The sequence below is a fragment of the Serinus canaria genome, chromosome 10, assembly GCF_022539315.1.
Source record: "Serinus canaria isolate serCan28SL12 chromosome 10, serCan2020, whole genome shotgun sequence".
Taxonomy (NCBI): Eukaryota; Metazoa; Chordata; class Aves; order Passeriformes; family Fringillidae; genus Serinus; species Serinus canaria.
In genome coordinates, this window is record NC_066324.1 from 16,559,552 (window position 1) to 16,578,507 (window position 18,956).

The window sequence follows — 18,956 nt, forward strand, 5'->3', positions numbered from 1 at the left end:
TATGTATTTTTTTAGAGGGAAGTTTAAGTTGTAACTTAACCCGGGAAAACCACATTGTTGGAAGCTTATCATCATGGTAGTAAAAGGCCAGGAAAACACCCAAACCAAACAAAAAAGCCAACGAACCAAACCACCCCAAACTGCTCTTTATGTAAATATTATGGCTGCTCACAGGTAACTTACATGTGCAAAAGTACCTCCAAACCACAAAGAAATACTTTAGTTATCACTTCTTTTAATAACTGGTTGGATAGTATCTCTTTAGTAACAGATGATAACAATAACTCATTTGTAAAACCCATAATATTGTCAAGTATTGGCAAGTTATAAGACAAATCCTGTGTAGCCTCTATTTTAGTTAACAGAGCAGACACCTCTAGTCTGATAAAGCTGGCACAGCTCAGGGTAACTATTGAGGGTGGCAGGAAAAGACAACCTGTTGAAATTGTGATACTTTTAATTCTGTAGGGTGGGTGTATAAAATAATCTGGTTGGGTTTTATATCTCTGGGCTGCCTTGAACATGCCCACCAAGTGCATTGATACAAGCTGTGTAACTGTGTTGGACTGTCACCATGCATTGTGAGTTTTATGTCTTAAGGTTAATTTGTTGGAGCAAGATTGCTCTGAAAGGCAAAACTAGCTGTATGTTGATGCAGCTCTTTTAAGCTGGTTACAAGTAAAAAATATTTACTACTGTCTGTACTTCAGCTAAATCAGGTGAAATTATTTTAAGTGCATGATTTTTGACTTTTGCAGTTTTACAAAGACCCCAGTATACATGGCACTAATTCATGTAAGGGACCTAAGCTGGAGCAAGTATTTATTTTCTCCTATTTGTATCTACATATTGGTGTGAAAAGCATTTACACGACTCTAACAGGGTTAGAACTGTTCAAATGATACAAGCTGTGTGAGGGAAGCCCTGAGTCTCCTTTGCTGCTACAGCAGTTTGTTTGTTGCTGGTGTTGGACCCTGGCTTGTGTCAGGAATGGTGTGGCAAGCAGGACAAGGGGTGTGATCCTTCCCCTGTGCTGTGCACTGCTGGAGGCACTCTGCGAGATGTGTCCTGTTCTGGGCCCTTCCATTCAGAGAGGATGATGAGGTGCTGGAGTGGGTGCAGAGAAGGGGAATACTGCAGGGAGGCTCAGGTGTGACTTTATCACTTCGCAATTCCCTAGAAGGAGGCTCCAGCCAGGCCCGTTGGGTTATTTCCCCAGATAACCAGTAAGAGAAGAAGAGGACATAGTCTTAAACTATGCTGGGGGAAGTTTTGGTTGGACATTAGGAGGAATTTCTCCACATAGAGAATGATTAGTGATGGGAACGGGCTGCCCAGGGAGACGGTGGAGTCACCATCTCTAGAGACGTTCAAGAAGCGTCTGGCACCACTCAGTGCCACGCTCTGTTTGACAAGGTGGTGTTCGGTCTTAAGCTGGAACTCGGTTACCTAGGTGGTCTTTTCCACCCTAATGGATTCCGTGACTCGTAAGCGCTCGGCAGACGCGCTCGGCGGGGGCTGCTCTCCGCACCTGCGGCCGCGCCCTCGCCTTTGGGCCGCTCCGCTCCCGTCCCTGCCGCGGCTCCGGGGCTCCGCTCGCACGCGCGGCCCCGCGCGCTGCCTGAGGGGCGTCTCGTGCCCCCACAGCGGCCCCGCTGGCGGTGGGTCCTGCCCTGCCCTTCCCTGCCCTGCGGGGTCTTTCCCCTCCCGAGGGGCTGCTCCGGTTTTCCTTCTCCTCCTCCCTCTTCTTCCCCCGAGGAGCTGCCGTGCCCTGGCCACCGTGGTGCCGGGCGGGCAGAGCGAGAATCACGCTACATCACCGCCTGGGTGAGGGCTGCGGCCGGCGGAGGTGCATCTCCCTCAGGCCCAGGTAAAGGGGAGCTCCGAACCCTCAGGTGAGGCGGGCTCTGCTCCCGCCGGTCTCCGGGCGCGGGGCGGGAGCCGCGGGTCCCCCACGGCGGGCCGGGCCGGGCGGAGGGCGGTGGAGCGGCCCGGAGTGATGACGCGCTTCCTGCCCTCCCCGCCGGGGGTCTGCGCCTGGAGTCCGCAGCGGCGGCGGCTGCGGGCGGCGGCGGCGGTGGAGCCGGCGGGAGCGGGCAAGAGGCGAGCTGGGGGAAGGAAGGAAGAGAGAGAGCGGCGGGGCTTAGGCGCTCCGCAATGCCACAGTAACAGCGTTCCCGGTAGGAGCCCGCGAGGACCCTCGTCCTGCCCCGCCGTTGCACATTGCATAGAGCGTGTGGTCTGTGCGGAGCCGCCGAGAGGGGGAAGACTCGGCGCGGGGCTGAGCGGCGGGAGCGCGGAGCCGCTGGGCTGCCGCGGGGCTCTCGGTGCGGGCTGCCTCCGAGCGACAGCAGCCGCCGCTCGCCGCTCCCTGCTTCGCCCGTGCAGGCTCGCCCGCGGGCAGCGCTGCCTGCCCAACAAGTTGCTGGTTCCAGGGAGGACAGCAACAGCCCGGCCCAGTGCCGTGCGGGCTGAGCCCCAAGAAGGGGAGAGCGGCCTCGGCTCACCTATCGTTCGTCAGGAGCCGGGCCGGGATGAGAGGGAAACAGCGGTCTTTCGGGATTTCCCTGTGCCGTGGAGGGCTGGAATAGGAGGCAGGTGCTGGGTCGGCCGGCCCCTCGCATCATGCCTGGGGGAGCGTGGCGTGGCCGGGTCGGAGCTGTGTTTGCCCGGGGAACGGAGCTGTTCGCTGTTAGGCACTATTGCCGACCGTGATGTAGAAAAAACCTTTTCACAATACGTGGTGAAGTGACGACCTCCCAAGGACGATCCTGCCGCGTCCGCATATGCGTGGATCTGTATCCATCTCTCTGTGTCTCCGTCCGCATCTTCCCACGGGAGCGGTGGAGCGGCTCGCGTCGGAAGCGGGGCGCAGGGCGGTCCCGTAGGGCCATCCCGGAGGGGAGGGAAGGACGCGGCCGCCCCTGCGCAGCGCAGACGGGGATGGGTAGGCGGCTGCTCCGCAGCCTCGCTGTTCTCCGGGCCGGCCTGGGCCGTGCGAGGGTCCAGCGCCCTGGGCTACCTGTCCCGGTGAGGCTTCGTGTCTAGGGCTAAGCCAAGCGCAAAACCTCCCTGAGTGCGAGGCGGCGTTGTGTCCTTGCAGCGAGGCTGTCCGCGTCCCGGCTGGGCTTCTCCTGTATGCCCCGATGCCGCTGTTTCTCCCATGCCCTGCTAGCAGATATCTGTCTCTGCGTGCAGCCTTGCCTTCGGGTGTCTGGAGAGTCCGGCGCAGTGTCACTGCGTGGGAACACCTTACTGAGAGCTGGGGCCTCTGCTGGCTTTATGATCACCTTCTGTAGTGCTTTTGTTCTGCTGACCAGCCATTTCATTTTAGGCTTTTTTTCTTTTAGGCTTCACTTTTTGTGTATTAAAATGCTGCTATGACGTCTAGTTAGGAAGATTGTGGGAATATTCATTGATTGAAAAAACCTCTTGTCAGATTAAACAATTGTCCACTTCCCTCCAAATGTTTTTAAAGTTTATCTTGTAGACCTATATTTTGGGGCAAAGTTTGAGCCTTTGAAATATTAAATTTCAAGGCAGTTCTGGTTTTGGAAGTATGTTACTTAGAGGCGTTGTGGAGTTCTGCATTCTCAGAAGAGCCCAATGGCCATGTAACCATGTCCCTATGATTTAAAAACAAACAAGCAACACATTTCTGGGATTGCTCTTGCTTGTGTAAAACATGACTTATTTGTATGTTTATGGCAGTGTGTTTTAAGTAGGAATGCAAGCTGCCAGTGTTAATCAAAAATACCTTATGAATTGTAGCATATGAAAAGCTTTCATACCTCTGTGGCATAACGGTCAGCCATGCTTCCAACAGAACAGCTGTTAGACAAGTTAACTGTGAGTTAAGTTGGCTGAACTACCATTCCTGCTTTAATTTTCATAATGTGACATTTTCAAGGGAGATTCAAGGTTATCACACAGCTGAGGAGAGAGGGGAAGTGTCTCTTGATTTTGGAAGTGCATTTCATTTGAGTTTCCTAATGCCTCATTTAACTCACTGGTCACTGCAGAACTAAAGGGAAGGGTTAAGTGGAATTCTAGCTTATCTATTAGTGACAAAATTATTGAGCTTATGTAAGATAAGAATACTTTTTGTTTCTGCTTGCCAATCTAAGTGGATTAACTATGGCAAACTTGAATAATATTCAAGTTCTGAATCTCAGTATAAAGTTAGATAAAGTCTACAGCCATTTCATATGGAATACCCATTCATTTTACCATTCAGATTACAGGAGTTTATCCTGAATAATTGTCCTGTGTGTTTTTGGAGTAACATCTGTTGCATGATATCATGTAATGGAATGTGGTACAGCCTAATTTAAGTGGATTTGAAACATTGCCATTGCACTGTAGTAGTGCCTGAGAGGGTGAGAGGTTTTATGATGTGTGTGATGGATAGATTGGTTACAAGTAGACAATATCAAGGAAGATGAACTTGCATATGAACTGCAGAGGATTTAGTAATTTTACTCTGAGCTTGGTTTGTTTTTACAGTTTTACTTAGACTTCTTTCATCATTTGCCAGTTAATGCAATGACTGAATTCTACTTTTATTAGGAAATCCATCTGCAGTTATAAATATAACTATCAGTACAAAGCACCACTGCTGTAGAATCCCAGTCTTATTTTGGAGTGGGAGAAGTGGGCTTGAAAGAACTGTCTAGCTGTGACATAACTTCCAAGTCTCATGCAGTTTAAGCTTTGCTGTGAAAACTTTCGTTTATTTGGTATTGTTTCCACAAAGGTTTGGTTGCACATAGCAGGGATGTTCTGATGTGTTAATATTTGGATTGTCACTTTATATGCTTGCTTATATGATATGTATCTATTAAACCTGTGCAAATGCAGTCTAGGTGGTTTGCAAAAATGGCAGTATGTAATTAGTTACCACATCTAGACGGGAGTTCAAACCTCTCACCTCCATTCCTTTTTGTGGCACTGTAGTGTCAGATGACTGCTGGGTTATCAATATTGTATGTTCATGAAATATGAGCAGTACCATTTGTTGAAGTATTCCTACAATCCATAATTTTAGCATTAGGGTACTGAAAACACCATTTGAGTTGATTCTCAGCTGCCAGTCCTATCTGACCTTTGGAGATTTTGGTAAGCTGCCAAATATGTAGGCATCTTGATTTTTTTTTTTTTTTTTTTAAATATGAAGAGTTTCTTGCTAAGCGGTGTTTTCCAGATGCTGCCTTTGCACCAGGCCCTAATTAGGGAAGAAGTGTGAATGTCTTTACAGACCACTGTACCAGCTTTCAGAAATTCTTTTCACCTCCCTGCTTTTGAATCTTTAAAATTTTTGGCAAGTCTGCTTATGCATGCTTCTGCAGACAATAGAATGCTGATGCAAATTGAGAACAGCAAGCAAAATGTTGGGTGTTGTTGCCCATGGAGGGAGGCTGTCTTAATAATGCTGTGTTATGTTTCATTTGTTTACTTTTGGATTTCAGTGTTTCATTTGGGACAATTGGAGGTGGAAATTGCAGTGTCAGGTAGTCCTGAAGGAGAATGCAGGTTTTTGCTTCTGGGGTTCTGCTTTTGACTACATATGATTAGATAAATAAACAGTAAATTGAACTGGAAAAAATTTGGGGCAAAGAAGATGCAAATTATAAAGCAGAGGGGTTTTTTCAGAGTAGTTTATCTTACAACTTCCAGGGGCTATGTTAAGCAAAATAATCTCGGGTATTGCAACTCAGTGGATGAGATTATGATTATGGACATCATGCTGCCTTTTAAGCTCCTTTATACTTGATTTTTATTGTTGTGATTAAACAGTCTATTCCTTTTACACAAAGAATGCCTTGAAGGTAGCCTGAGCTCCTTAGATGTGTAAGTGCTGATTCACAGCATGTGGTGCAATCCTGGGTCTGATCGGTGTTCAGTGTTGCACCTTTTGTCTCTTCTACCTTTGGAGTGAGGCTGAAATGCTTGAGTTTGAGAAGGTGGTGAGGAGCCCTGTGCTTAGTTTTAACACCAGACCTTTAACTGTGTACAATGAATTTTGTGGCTTTCTGTCCCTGCTAATGCTGCTGAAAACCCATTTCACAGTAGTCAGAGAACCATTTCCCTGGGTGTGCTATGCACACACATGCTTATCTTGGAATTGAGTTTGAATTAGCCTGCATACTTCAAGCAATTGTGATAACATTTTGATATTTTCCACTTCCAGTTGCAAGCTGGAATTTCATCCCCAGAGATCCACCCCCTCGATTCTCAAAGCTCCAGCACCTTTTTACTCAAGCGTCTCATAAAGCTAGAAAATGCACTGACTGACTTCACAAGGGTGACTATACAACAGTAAGTCTTGTCTTAAAATATCTTTACAGTATTGCTGTGCTGACTTACTTGTAGTCCCTTTACTTGGCAGCAACCAGTTGATTTCCTGCCAAGATGGGCCAGGCTGGCACTTGAAACTGCCTTCCTTTCATTCTCAGTAGGTAGCTCATCTTTCTGTGTTCAGGCAGCAGGAAGAAAGTATGGTCTGAAGTGAGTTGTAAATGGACCTTGTGTCTTTGTGACGACTTTTGTAGGGTTGAGATTTCTTATTTTTGTGGAAAAGTGTCATATAACCCAGAACAAGCGGCAGAGCCTCAGGCTTTTAAATCACAGCAAATAACAATTGAGATGATAAAGACTCAGTGGTACTACATGGACTGATTACTTTTGTGAGTTGAATAACAATTTACATTTGCCAGCTGTGGTAGGTTTGTTGCTCTAATCTGTAGAAGAGTTTAGTTTTTGTTGAAGTATTTGGTGTAGTGGTGTGAGAGCCTCTTAAACAATGGCATTGTCTTCAGTTGTGTAATCCTTTTCTAATTGCATATGGTTTATTTTCATACAATGATCTCTCTTTACATTTCTTGAGAGTTGATTTCTGTACTGTGGTAACTCTTTGTCTCAGCAACCTCAAGTCCAGCCTATCCCGTGGTTTGGTTTCAGTAGTGTTCTGATTTTTCTGGAATGTGAGATTTAAGCTTTGTGTGTAGTTGACATAAGTATAAGCATAAAACAGTTCCAAAAATTGCTGGCTTGAATTTGTTCAGCTGGAAACATTAATTAGGCTTAAAGTAATTTACAGTGAGTACCTTTTACCTTAGTTCAATTTATATGTGCCAAGTGCTGTGTAGCAGGAAATGGTGAATTGGTGCTTTGCAGACAGAACAGCAGCAGGAAAGACAGATTGTCAATGTCTGATAGAAGTGATGGTGCCTGTTAAAGAGAAGACCTGTGATAGTAGGAGGGATGGTCTCAGGAATGTGATGGTGGTGTAGGACTGATGGACATCATCCTTAGATCCAATGAATATGTTTAGATACCATGACAATCAAAATTTAGCAATGGGTCTATGAATGAATATATGAATAAGTGAAATCAGGAGGTCTGACTTGAATATTTCAGTTTACCGTAGCTTGCAATTTCAGTAATTCTTGTAATTCTTTGTCATTTGTGACTGAGAGATTTTCATAGATGATTTTTTTCTTGTGATATAAGGACATAGCTGTTGACTAGGGCATGTCTGAACTCCCTGGGGAAGGGGTTGAGTGGGAGTCATTGCTGCACAGCTAGCATGCAGGGTCAAACAAAAGGAACCAGTGGTGTCTCCTGGGTCAGGGTATCACTAAAGGCACTGGTACAGGGGGGGAAGAGATCAGTGTCCAGCTTCAGGTAAAAAAAGCAAAGGCTGTGGGAAATGAGATCACTCTGTTGTGATGTTTAAAGTACTCTTTGGACATGTTATTTGCAATAGTTAAGGATATACAGACCTCAGGCAAGAACTCAAGATGTAGTGTGTACCAACTCTGAGGAATATTTGGGGTTTTTTAGTTAAAAAAAAATTGGTAGCTGTGTTTGCAGTTGTGAGTAAGGTCCAGATAAGCCTGGTTGTTTGCTGAGTTGTCCAGCTGCCCTGTGATACTAACAAGACTTAAAAGCAGCTGATTAGTGTAGGTGTGTGTACAGAAGAGCAGAAGCTGTGAAGAAAGTAGTTAATTTGGCCTTGTGAGCTTGGGCAGACCAGACTATGGATTAAGTACAGAACAAATCCAGACATTGAGGGGGGGATGTAATGAGTTTTGAATGAGGGCTTTGTATGTAGTGGATCTGGACATGTAACTTCCAATGGATCACAGGTGGTGTATAAATGAGTGAAAATATATTCTCTCTGTCCTAGGCAGAGAAAGTATTTTTAGAGTTTCGCTGACTCTGTAATTCCACTCCCAAGGGAATGGCAGGGCTTTGGTGATGAAGAGGTGAGGCAGAAAAACACTTTGATTGTGATACAAGTGTGTGGTTAAGGTGAGCTGCTTATGCAGCAGTTTTGCACCTGGGGGTTGTTCAGCACAGATGAAGGAAGCCTGCAAGCTGGAGGAAGGGTGGATGTGGCCTGAGAAATCAAGCACACCAGTACAGGAGCAACTGTAAGGCCAGGCTATGAAAGTGGCTCAGTAATGAGTGTGAATATCTGTGGGGGAGCAATGTGTTCTTGCCTCAACGCTATTATAATTCCTTTTCAGGGGTAAATTGCAGTTTGAAGTGTTACAAATGCCATTTGTGTGTGAGGGTAAAAATCCTCTAGTACTTAAGGTTGAAAACAAAACACAAAGCACTGTTTTCCATGTGGATCTTAGTATAATCAGCCATTGCCTTAACTTCTCTGGGATAATATTGCCAGCCCACCAGGTCATTTAAGGCAATGGTTTAGAAAGACCTTTTTTTGATCTCACACCCTTATCAGTAAAAGGTTTGTGAGCACGCACACTAGAAATATATATATTATTCATAATTTGCACACAAACTACTCAACATTATGCACATTGCAGAACATACACAAAAATTGGAAATTAATAAAAGAGAAAACAAATAGTTAGAATATGTTTTATTTTTTAACAAAAACCTATTTTTTACTTTCATTAAAGCATCATTTAGTGAGAGCTTTGTGATTGAATGTGCCTCTCAAAATTTTTTTAAAATGTTGGTTCATCACTTGTGTACAGCCATTTTAAGGGCTGGTTCTAGGTTCAATTTATTTCAGTACTTGGTTTTAATGACTTTCCAAGCTAAATAAGATGCCTCACAAAGACAGATCCAAGTGAAAAAAGTGCATTGTTGGTGCTTACTAAATCATGATACTGATTTTCCACTCCCATACACTAACTATGCAGAGATTCTTCTTGGGATTCATCTATTAAATTTCTACTTTCCCGGTTGTCAATCAGTTTTTCTTGGCGACTAATGGGAAGATGTTGCATTCTTCTCTTTTCCTGAAGCACTTCTTTTGGAAGATTTTTAAATAGTGTTGGGGTTTTTAAAAACATTTTCAAGTTTAAGAAATTATGTACAGCTTTCAGAGGTTTTTCTAGGAGTTGTTTTCAGTGGAAACATTTGCAAACATCTGTTTTCAAAACAATCTCTGTAAAGTGAGTTTCTTTAGGAAAGCAGTTAGCCTCTTGCTCCCTGTTAAAACAGGCTGTCAGTTTCACCTTCAAGGGACACCTTAGGGGTATTTATTTGAAAATATCTGGTAGGTAGGATAGTGCAGACAGCCCCTTCTCAGCACAAAAAAGAACAGGCAGTTTTGAACAGTTGCCCTTGTAGGAAAAAACTCATGGTGTGTCATTAAGTGTGACTACTCTTTTAGGCCCTTTGCCACAAGATAACTAGCAAAACTTACTGTGGGAGTAAGAATTTTGTGGTCTCTTGCCATCTTGTTACAAGGTATTCTACTGCTTGAAGCTCTTATTTTTATGAAATTTTGTAATCAATTACAGCCTGAGCACTTGGTGCACTCCAGCATTGCTGTGTTAATCTATGAATGATGCAGTGAAAGAATTCCATGTGTGGTTATGGAGTGACTGCTTTAACTGGAATAAAAAAGAAAAGGTTTCCAGTGTAAAGCTGACAGATAAAATCACATAAGTGTACACTTGCACAGTTTTCTCATAAAACATTGTGTCTATTTAAGAAATAATTTGCTGTTGAGTTTACTCCAATACTCATTCCTGGAGTGGCTCACAAAAGAGAAGTTCCCAGTGTTTTCCACTGGTGGAACAATCCAGCGTATGCCCTAACGTGAGGCATGTAAGAAACATCTGTAAGGTCAGCCAACAGTGTAGCACACCTCCCACACTGCATAATTTGTTCTAATTCTTGTTTCCTCAAATCTTCAGCTGTTTTCTGTGAGTCTTCCAGCAGTATTTGCTGACACAGGAATGCCATATTGTCTTCCAGGCATTATTTCAGCCATTTTTTACTGCAGTAGGAAGACCAAATGGTCTCCCATGCCTTTGTCTCTTCTGCTGTAAAGTAAGAAACCTTAAAAAAGGCTTTTGTAGATTTGCCATTGAGTTCAGGGGTTTTTTAAGTGAAGTATTATTAAGTATCACATGACTTGAAGAAATTGTTAAGATTTGTCCTCACCTCACTGGGTTTTTAATTTTTAAATCTCTTGCTAATTATGATGGCTTCATATTATCATTATCTAATATCTCAAAGCAGAATGTTTAGAGTGAGTTTCATCATTAATCATGAAAATCCATATTTCAAATAGTTATAACAATTCAAATTTTTGTTTTGGCCAACTTATTGTCAGATCTGATTAGATTGTTAATTTTACCTCGTAATTTGTGTGACAAGTAGCCTTGACTGGGAATATGAAGTCAGCTGTTGCATGTGGATGTTGAAACAAAAAGGAAATCGGTCTTGGCATCTGTGTATCTGACATAGTAACACTTCAGAGTCTTCGGGATCAGGGGTGATTTTAGCAAGATGTCCAGCTGTAGAGGGCCCTAAAGGCCTGAAACCATTTGTGTATTTTCTTGGTTAGAGTTCCTTGCCTTCATTTGTCTCATGTTACCATACTTGAAAATAGGCTATTTAGTTACCTAGTCCACATATGTTGTGACAGCATGCAAATTTCTATTAGCATGCCTTTGATAATTGTGGTCTTAGGTTGTACCAGTTAAACTTTTAGAAATAAGCATTCCTAAATAATAGAAGGGTTTTTTGATGAGTTTTGTTGCTTTTGGTTGTCTTTGCTCCTGGGACTTGTAAGGAGGGGACAGCAATTCTTCTGGCTTGCTTATAGCAGCCAACAGAGTGTAGTTCCCATCCTGCCTGAGGCTACAGCAGATAAATTCCAAGTACCTGCAAAACATCTGCTATCAAGCACCAGTGCTGTCTTGGTACCCACCCAAAAAGTGTATCTTTTCTTGTACAGCTCATCTTTCTGTAGCTGCCAAGGAGTGAAATACAATTTTTGCCCTGAGGAAGATGCAAAAACAAGGTGGGATTGCAGATAATTGTGTTTTGGGTAGAAAGAGAAGATAAAGCAGGGAGTTGCTTTTAGAAGTTGTTTACAAGACACTGAAAAGCAAAGGAAGAAAGGTAGAACGAGGACAGAAAATTGTAGAATAGAAAGAAAAGTGAGAAAAGTATTTTAAAATGCTTTTCTGCAAGCTATAATTACAGTTTTGTAAAGACTGAAGGTTTCTAGTAGTGTGTATTGACTAATTGCTTTTGGTATTGTCTTTTTTTTTTTTCTGGACTAATTTGACTCATGCCAAATTTCTTGCTCTCATTATTTTAACCAGAACTATATTACTGCTTGTCAAATACTTTGTGTTATTATGACCAGATACAGAAAACAACCATGTCATCACAAGAGCAGACCATACAGAATAGCTGTATTTTGTATCAACGCTTGTTCTGATATCTTCAGTAGTTTTGCTGTTTCCTTCTGAATTTGAGTTGTTCTATAAGATCTCATTAATTTAGCTTTCTGTTATTTGGCACATTTTTCTTTCCATGTATTCTGTGAGATCTAACTCTCCCATGACATGTGATGAGTGAATCAGGGTGCTAGAGACTTGTACAAGTGAAATTTTTCTTCCTTCTGGGTCTCCAGTGTTTAGTAGAGGCTTTGTTTCTTCCTGGTCAGTCTACAGATGCTTCAAATACTTGTGCTTGATAGAAGTTGCCATTTGCATCTAAGCAATTCATACTTTAGATATCTCCAAGTAGCTTAGAATTAGAAAAGCTTTCTTCTGGCAACATTCATGGGATATTCAACTAAGCAATAGGAAAATGCTTCTTTATAAGTAATAAGCTAATGAAAGCCTAGTATTTGTATAATCAGGCTTGCCTGAGGAGTGTGGCTGTCTTGTCAGTAGCTGTTGGAATGCTGCCTTTTGACTGGGTCAGAGACAATCTTGTGTTTAGGTTGGTGTGAGTGACCACTGGGTGGTGAAACAGCTGCACGTGGGGTGGAGGAGTTGGGGCAAGCAAGTCAGGCCAGTGTGGGCATCTCTCCTAGACTTCTTGTTGTTAGAGCTGCTTTCATGGCAGCACGCCCTTTCTTCACTATGCATCTGATGGAAAATGGGGTTAAACTGAGGTATGTGCATGAAAAAAACATTATCATGGTGGTGAAGAATGTAAACAGGTGGATCTGGGTCATTGTTAGGTATGCTCTGGTTCTATAGTATATGTCTTGGGAACAGCAGACATGAAACTCAAGTGGGATGCAGGTCTTGGTGCAAGTCCCACAGTTTAGGGGTGCACGGAGTTGTTAACACGGAACCTGTGTTCAGCAAAAAAGCTCTAGTGATGTGTGGAAGGCAGAAATCCTGACTAAGAGTTCTCTAAATCCCCTCTTTAGTTAAGACCTCTTGCAGTTCCAGCATCCTTTTGTTACCTGCTTTGTCAAATAGTACTTCTCTATTATGCAGAGCTTTGGATGACTTGTTCAGCACGCAGTGGCCAGTGGCTGAGAGCTCTCTGAAGGGGAATGAAGACTGAGTGTGCTTAAGGTTCTCTAACATAGGTGTTAGAGTGCAAATAATACAGTTCTGGATCTGCCTAGCAGAATGAATAAGGAACTAAAGCCCTCAGAGCAAGTATTTATTGTAGAAGAGTTTGGTTCCTTGAGCTGGAAGATATAACTTGTTATGTTTAACTGTTCTGAGATTCTGTGGCAAAGTCTGCAGGGTGCTGCAATTTAATTTGTTTGTTTATACTGCTGGTTTCTAAATGTCTGTTCCTGGCTTGTTTGGTAAGTCTTGCAGTAGTTATTTCCTGCAACTGAACAAAGGAGCAGTGTTGAGTATTTGAGAGAGTGCTTAGCAGGTAGTCGAGAAAAGATACTTCCCAGTACTCAGCTTTGAAATCCTAGAATTGAAAAAAGTTGTTTTCTCACACGTGCTCTGCTTTTCCCATGCATGCTCCGATGTCTTGCTTTAACGTCTGCCGTTTAATGGTTCCAAATACATAGGAACTTAAGCTTAGTCCCACATAAAGAAATGTGTAGGCAGGAGGAGGTTTGCCTGCTTCCAGATCTCTGAGGTATGTGTTAATGTTAAATAAGTTCTCACATTGAACCAGCTGGTTGCATTTTCTGAGCTGTTGTTTCAAATTCTTGTCCTGCTGAGATACCGATGTGACTGCTTTGTTTTTTAAGGTGCTCTTAACAGACATACAAACTGGAAATGCAAAATTGAGCTTAGGTCTCCATGGTGACCATGGGCTCTTGAAAACTAAGGAAATGATAGTTGACTTCCTAGGGCTCTAGGTTACTCCTAGGCCCTATGGATTCAGGCTTACAGTGGCAAGGAGTGTTTCTTCAGGCAGAGATGAAAACTATATACAATAGAGAACATAAACCCCAGGTTTATAATTACAGGAGAGACACTGTGGTAGTGTTCAAGTGAAAAAACAATAGGAAGCCTTTGAGGAGGTCTACAGAGATGAATTACACTTAACAAACTGCTTCAAAAGAATCTTATAAATAGTACTCTGGGCTGCCTCCATAAAGTGTCACAAGAATGAGCTTGCTGTATGACAGTTACTACACTTGAAGGCAATGTAAGTTATTCATGAGCTAGTGACACTGCTTTCTAGTGCATATACTTGATATCTTCTAATTTACTGAGCTCAGATTTTCAGTTATTCATAGAGGCAAAGTCATTGAAGCACTATTGAAATCTGAGGATGAGGAGGAACAGCTCTGAGGGCATCTATCAGTAAAATAAGCACATATGATGCGTCACATCTGTCTAAATGAGTACCAATACAGCCTGTGGCTTTGGCAGTTGATTACTTACTATAATTCAACCCTCACATCAAAATAAATTCACTTATTTAGTGCTGATGGTCAGAAAGAATAAACATACATTCATTTTGAAAGGTGGAAATCATTTAACTTCAAGATGGTTTGTTTGACTTTGCAAGGATAAATAGACCCAGGAGTATGTGGTGTTGATTTTGAGTGCTTTAGCATACTTATTGTGAGTCAGAGACAAGGACCAGTCTTTATGCTTCAGTGACAAAGTGTCTGGACATTGAATTGAAATCTGAGCTATTTCTGTAGTGTTTTCTTAGGGAAGAATGGAGTGACATACCCAGCATCAACAAATTACTGGCACCCATTTTTTGGTTCTGCATTTTCTTTTGGAGAAAAAAGGGTTTGATAGTTGAAAGCCAAGTTTTCCTGTCATTTGATGCTTTCCCTCAGCATGGAGCCCCTCTGTGGGCTCTGTGGCTTTTGGCTGTCAGAGCTGGGTAGCCATATGGGCTGTGGGTATGCAGTTACATACTGAAGGCCTCAACAGCCACAAACTGCAATTTACAGAGAGCCTGGGGGAATGTTTTTTTCCTTGCATTGCATATGCAGACATGGCTAAGCAATCAGGATTTGACCCTTCTCAGAAGCATTATAGGCATGTAATTGCTCTGTCAAAGGTAAAGGCAGAAACCTGGATGGGCAAGGGGAAAGTAACTTTGTGTGTCACAGCAAATTGGGTTCCTGAAATGTCAAGTTTGGTTTGAAAATGTAATTTGAAATACTGACTTTGAAGACATATTCTGACCTACAGCTTGATTTTGAAGCTTTATTAAACTTGCGTCCCTCTACCCTTTCTTTCTCATGCCATTCTCCAATCATGTTTCATATACTCCCTGAGCATGATGGAAATAACAAATCTGAGTTGGTGTATTCCAATGATACTTGAGACACTGAGGGAATGGATGTTGCACATGAGTATTAGTAGCAGGGTGAAAAGTCTTTTCCTCATTTGCAAAAGTATATATTTTTTCAAAGTAAAAAGGACTAAAACATTTCAATTGTTGCATTATTAAAAATAAAAGCCAAAAAGTTGGCAGCAATTCAGGAAAAACTGGAAATGCTCCAGTTCCCCTGGGATATATTTATCTTTTTGTACTCAGTGTTGTAACTGACCCCAACTTGCAGTGACATGTAACTTAAGTTTATTCCAGCTTCCTAAGCATTAATGACACTTGGGCTTGAAGAAGTAAATAGGTTGTAAATAGGTTTTTAGATTGTGGCTTGCTCTCTACTTGTACCTTGTTTAGGATTTGACAAGTTGTAAGTTTGGTTAAAATTAAAACAAAGATGAACTGTTATGTTAAGTGCATGATTTTAAATTACTTGTTTGTTTCTAACGGCTAAATAGAGAAAGTGGAAAGATCTTGCTCAGCAGCTTGCACCTGGAATGTGAGCAGCCCATTTTGGTGTGCTGCATTATGCATTCTTGAAGTTAAAATAGATCCAATCTCGGTTATGTTCTGTTACTCTTTATCCTAAAACTCCAAACTGAGCTCCTTCAGTCTTGGTAATTGGATTTGGTTCTTCAGTTTGTGCTGCCTCACTCCTCCCCATACCCCAGATTTTTGGGTATTTTTTTCCCCCCAAACTGCTGCTGTGAAGCATTACTGAAATACTTGCCAGCTGCCTGTACAACCTGGTGTCTGCCTGCATAGCAAACCCTCATTGTTCTAAACATTGCTAGAATTTGAATCCCATCTTTCTATTCTGAAAAGAGATAATCCTATTTTATTAAAATTAAGACTCTGGGGGGAAAAAAGTGTCCCTCTAGCAAGGTTTGGGTTTCAGCACTTGGGATGAATACTATAAAAATAATTTCCTGTGTCCAGCTACCACTTGCCCTCTGTAAGAAGCAATTCTTTGTTTCAAGGCTGTCAGGTTACAGGACAGACACTTTTCTTTGGTTCCTCCTCAGCTGCTCTTAATAGGGAACATCTTTTCCAGTTGCCTGCTGCTAACAGTAAAGAGAACCCTTGTTTTTAAATGTGGGATATGTTTGGCAACAAATATCTAATTCTAAATCTTGCAAGAAATGTTTGTTACCAAGTAACAAACTTTATTCCAGCCTCAAAAAGCACATCCTCCATATTGAGCAATTGTCATTAAAGCTGTTTTCTTCTCAGATTGTCTATTCTCTGTGAAAATAGGGGTCTTATTCATGTACTGATGTTTATTGAATCTTGCATAAATACTGCCATCACAGCCCATGAAGGGCTGGGATTTAGACATGCAGCAGTTGTTTGCACAGCAGTGAGGAATCTGCCCTTGCTGTGGGTGTGACAGGCAGTGTGTGGTGGTGCACACAGAAAATACTGGGAAGCTGGAGATGCTTATCTTGGTGACTTGTCATTTTTTTCTTAAACACGGTTTTCAAAAGACTTGGGGCATGTTAACTCTACACAGGAGGGTGCTGATTCAGCTAGTGTCAAACTTCTGGCCCCTAATCTGGATTCTACTTTTGAGCGATGTTTGAAAGAGAATCTCATCAACAGTTAGTGTAATTTCATGTGCTGGAAACACTTTTGTTTCAAGTTACAGTGGTATGCTGTTAGTTTATGACAGCCTTTCACCAGGAGTGAGACTTTTAATGCCAGCTTTCAAGAACAGAATTCTCAAAAGTGTTCTGTATCAGGTACTCTGGTAAATGTGGTTCCAAAGACTGTTTCCTGCTTCAAGTGATCAAAGAGAATGCAGAGCTCCCCACTGATTGTTGTGGCTGTGATGAATCCCTGGCTCATCCAACAGTGCAGAAAACTGATTTACAGTCTCTTGAATGCAGAAACATCTACAACAAGCTTCCTGATGGGGTTAACTGCTTTGCTGACCACCCTTCAGTTTTTCCTGAAATCAGTAGCTGAAGTGGACTCTAGTACAATATCCATCTGCTTGATGGAGGTGGGGCTGAAAACTCTTTGGGCAGTGTATTCACAGAAGATTTCGTTGACTTCCAGTGTTGTTCTCCTGGACTTTCAAAGTTTGAAGGCATTCTTATGTTCATTATTTTAAGTTTAAATGAGAGTGTTAGGAGAGATTCTGCCTAACAGTGGGACACAAGTTTTAATCAACTGTGTTTTGATACTTTAGTTGTGTGAAAGCAAATAATGATGTATATCAGTTTAAGCACCTTTTATTCGGTTGAGCTAGAAACTGGAAATTCCTTTTGAAAGAAATTCTTTCTGAGGAGTGAAGTCTGCTTGATGGAGCAGACTTGCAGCCAAACCAAATTGTCAAATGAGCCCAACCAATGCAAAATGTAGTCTTTCTTTCAGCTGAAAAGCTGTGGGAAAGCTAGTATTAGTTTTCCTTGTTTACTCCTTGTTTCAGTGCCAGGTGCTTCCAAGTTCACTGCATTTGGCATTAAAATAAATGTTCTCCACAGAACACTAAATGTTGACTGTTACTAATTTGTGTTGTAGAAATGGTCAGTGTGTCTTGCTGGCAGATGAAGCCTAAGAATGTTGTGTTTGGAATACTTGTACCTTTCATTTTTTTTTCCCTTCCCTGCAGAAAAAGTTGCTTTAAGAACTGTCTGTTAAATTGGAAATGACCTTACTTGCCTTCAGTTATAAATAGCAGTAAAAAGGAAGGGGATTCCCCTGCTGTCAAGCCCCATTCATGGCTTTCTATTTTGGTTAAAGCCATGTCTTACAATGAGAGCACTGTGACTTCCAGCCCTCAGCATGCTGCAACAAATGTAGTTGCATTCCAAAAACTGTGTGCTTGAGGCCATAAGCAGGTAACATTGCTCTGGTACAAGTCCTTTTTGTTTCTTTTTTAGTTAGTGGAGTTAGAGATGCCACAATATGTATTGAAACAGAGCCGGTGTGCTAATTTGTGTGTCACATGTGTTCCTTGGGCTCTGTTGAATCAGGAGAAGCTGTTAATGGTGAAACAATGCTGTGCCTGAAATTTGAAGAAAGAAAATCTTGTGTATATGATAGCTTGAAAGGACATCCCTTTTTCTTTGGCTTGCTCTTAGAGGGCTGTGGTTCTTGTACTGTTGTGGAAGGAAAGCCCTTGAAGTAACCGGCAAAGTATCTTAGTCATGTTTTGATGTGTGTTCTTTAAGACCACATTTAAAAATAGTTTTAAAAATCAGTTCTGTAGAGCGTTAGTGAAGATATACCCTAATTTGATACTACAATTGCTACCTGTTCTCAACCATTTAATTATATATGTTGTTTATCTCACTAGCTGATCATTTAGCTTATTTTAATACATTTTTGGCCAAATGCAGGTTAGTATTGGTGTCCAGTTTACACCTCACCTTCAAGTCACACTGTTTATATCTTCAACTCTGCAATTATGTGAATGTGTTGGGAGGAAGCATTTGATAATTTAAAATGTGATTATATGGTCGATACTTGAACTTGCAAGTAGTGCCACTGGACAAGAGGATTCCTAATCAAAGGTTTCTGGTGGATGGTGTGGAAGAACAGTTCCCGTAAAGCAGTGTAAAAAGCTCTGTATCTGTTAAGTGCATGGCAGGGCATAATTAGTGATATTCCATTATTTTGTACATCACTATAACCTAGTTTTGAAGGGAGAATGAAGGCAGGCTTGGCCTCTGACTTCAAGTGCTAGTTAAATTGATTTGACATAAGTAGTAGTTTTATGTCATTTCTCGAAACAAGACAACAAAACCGTGGGTGAAGGTAGAATTAGTTTGAAAAACATCATCTGTTTAGGGCTCATGTCAATCCTTTTCCATCCTTTTGCTCATGTCAGACAAACTAAAACCAGATTTGTCTGGTTCAGCTTCTCTATGATTGACACAAGTAGGTTATGAGTGGTGATTGTACTTTCAGTTGTTGAGATT

The 18,956-nt window shown here is 42.1% G+C and overlaps 1 protein-coding gene across 6 annotated transcripts in view; it reads left to right on the plus strand.

Moving 5' to 3' along the window:
- Nucleotides 1-1,690: 1,690 nt before the first annotated feature.
- TLN2 (talin 2) overlaps nt 1,691-18,956 on the plus strand; it is a 142,117-nt gene continuing 124,851 nt past the window's right edge. For 3 of the 6 annotated variants that reach the window (XM_030228229.2, XM_050978416.1, XM_030228227.2), the window contains exon 1: nt 2,041-2,180. The gene's annotated coding sequence lies outside the window, so the exon portion shown is untranslated. Of the gene's footprint in view, nt 1,896-2,040; nt 2,181-6,190; nt 6,319-18,956 lie in introns of those variants that run through there. The other 3 variants (XM_030228226.2, XM_030228225.2, XM_050978415.1) reach the window with 2 other exon arrangements.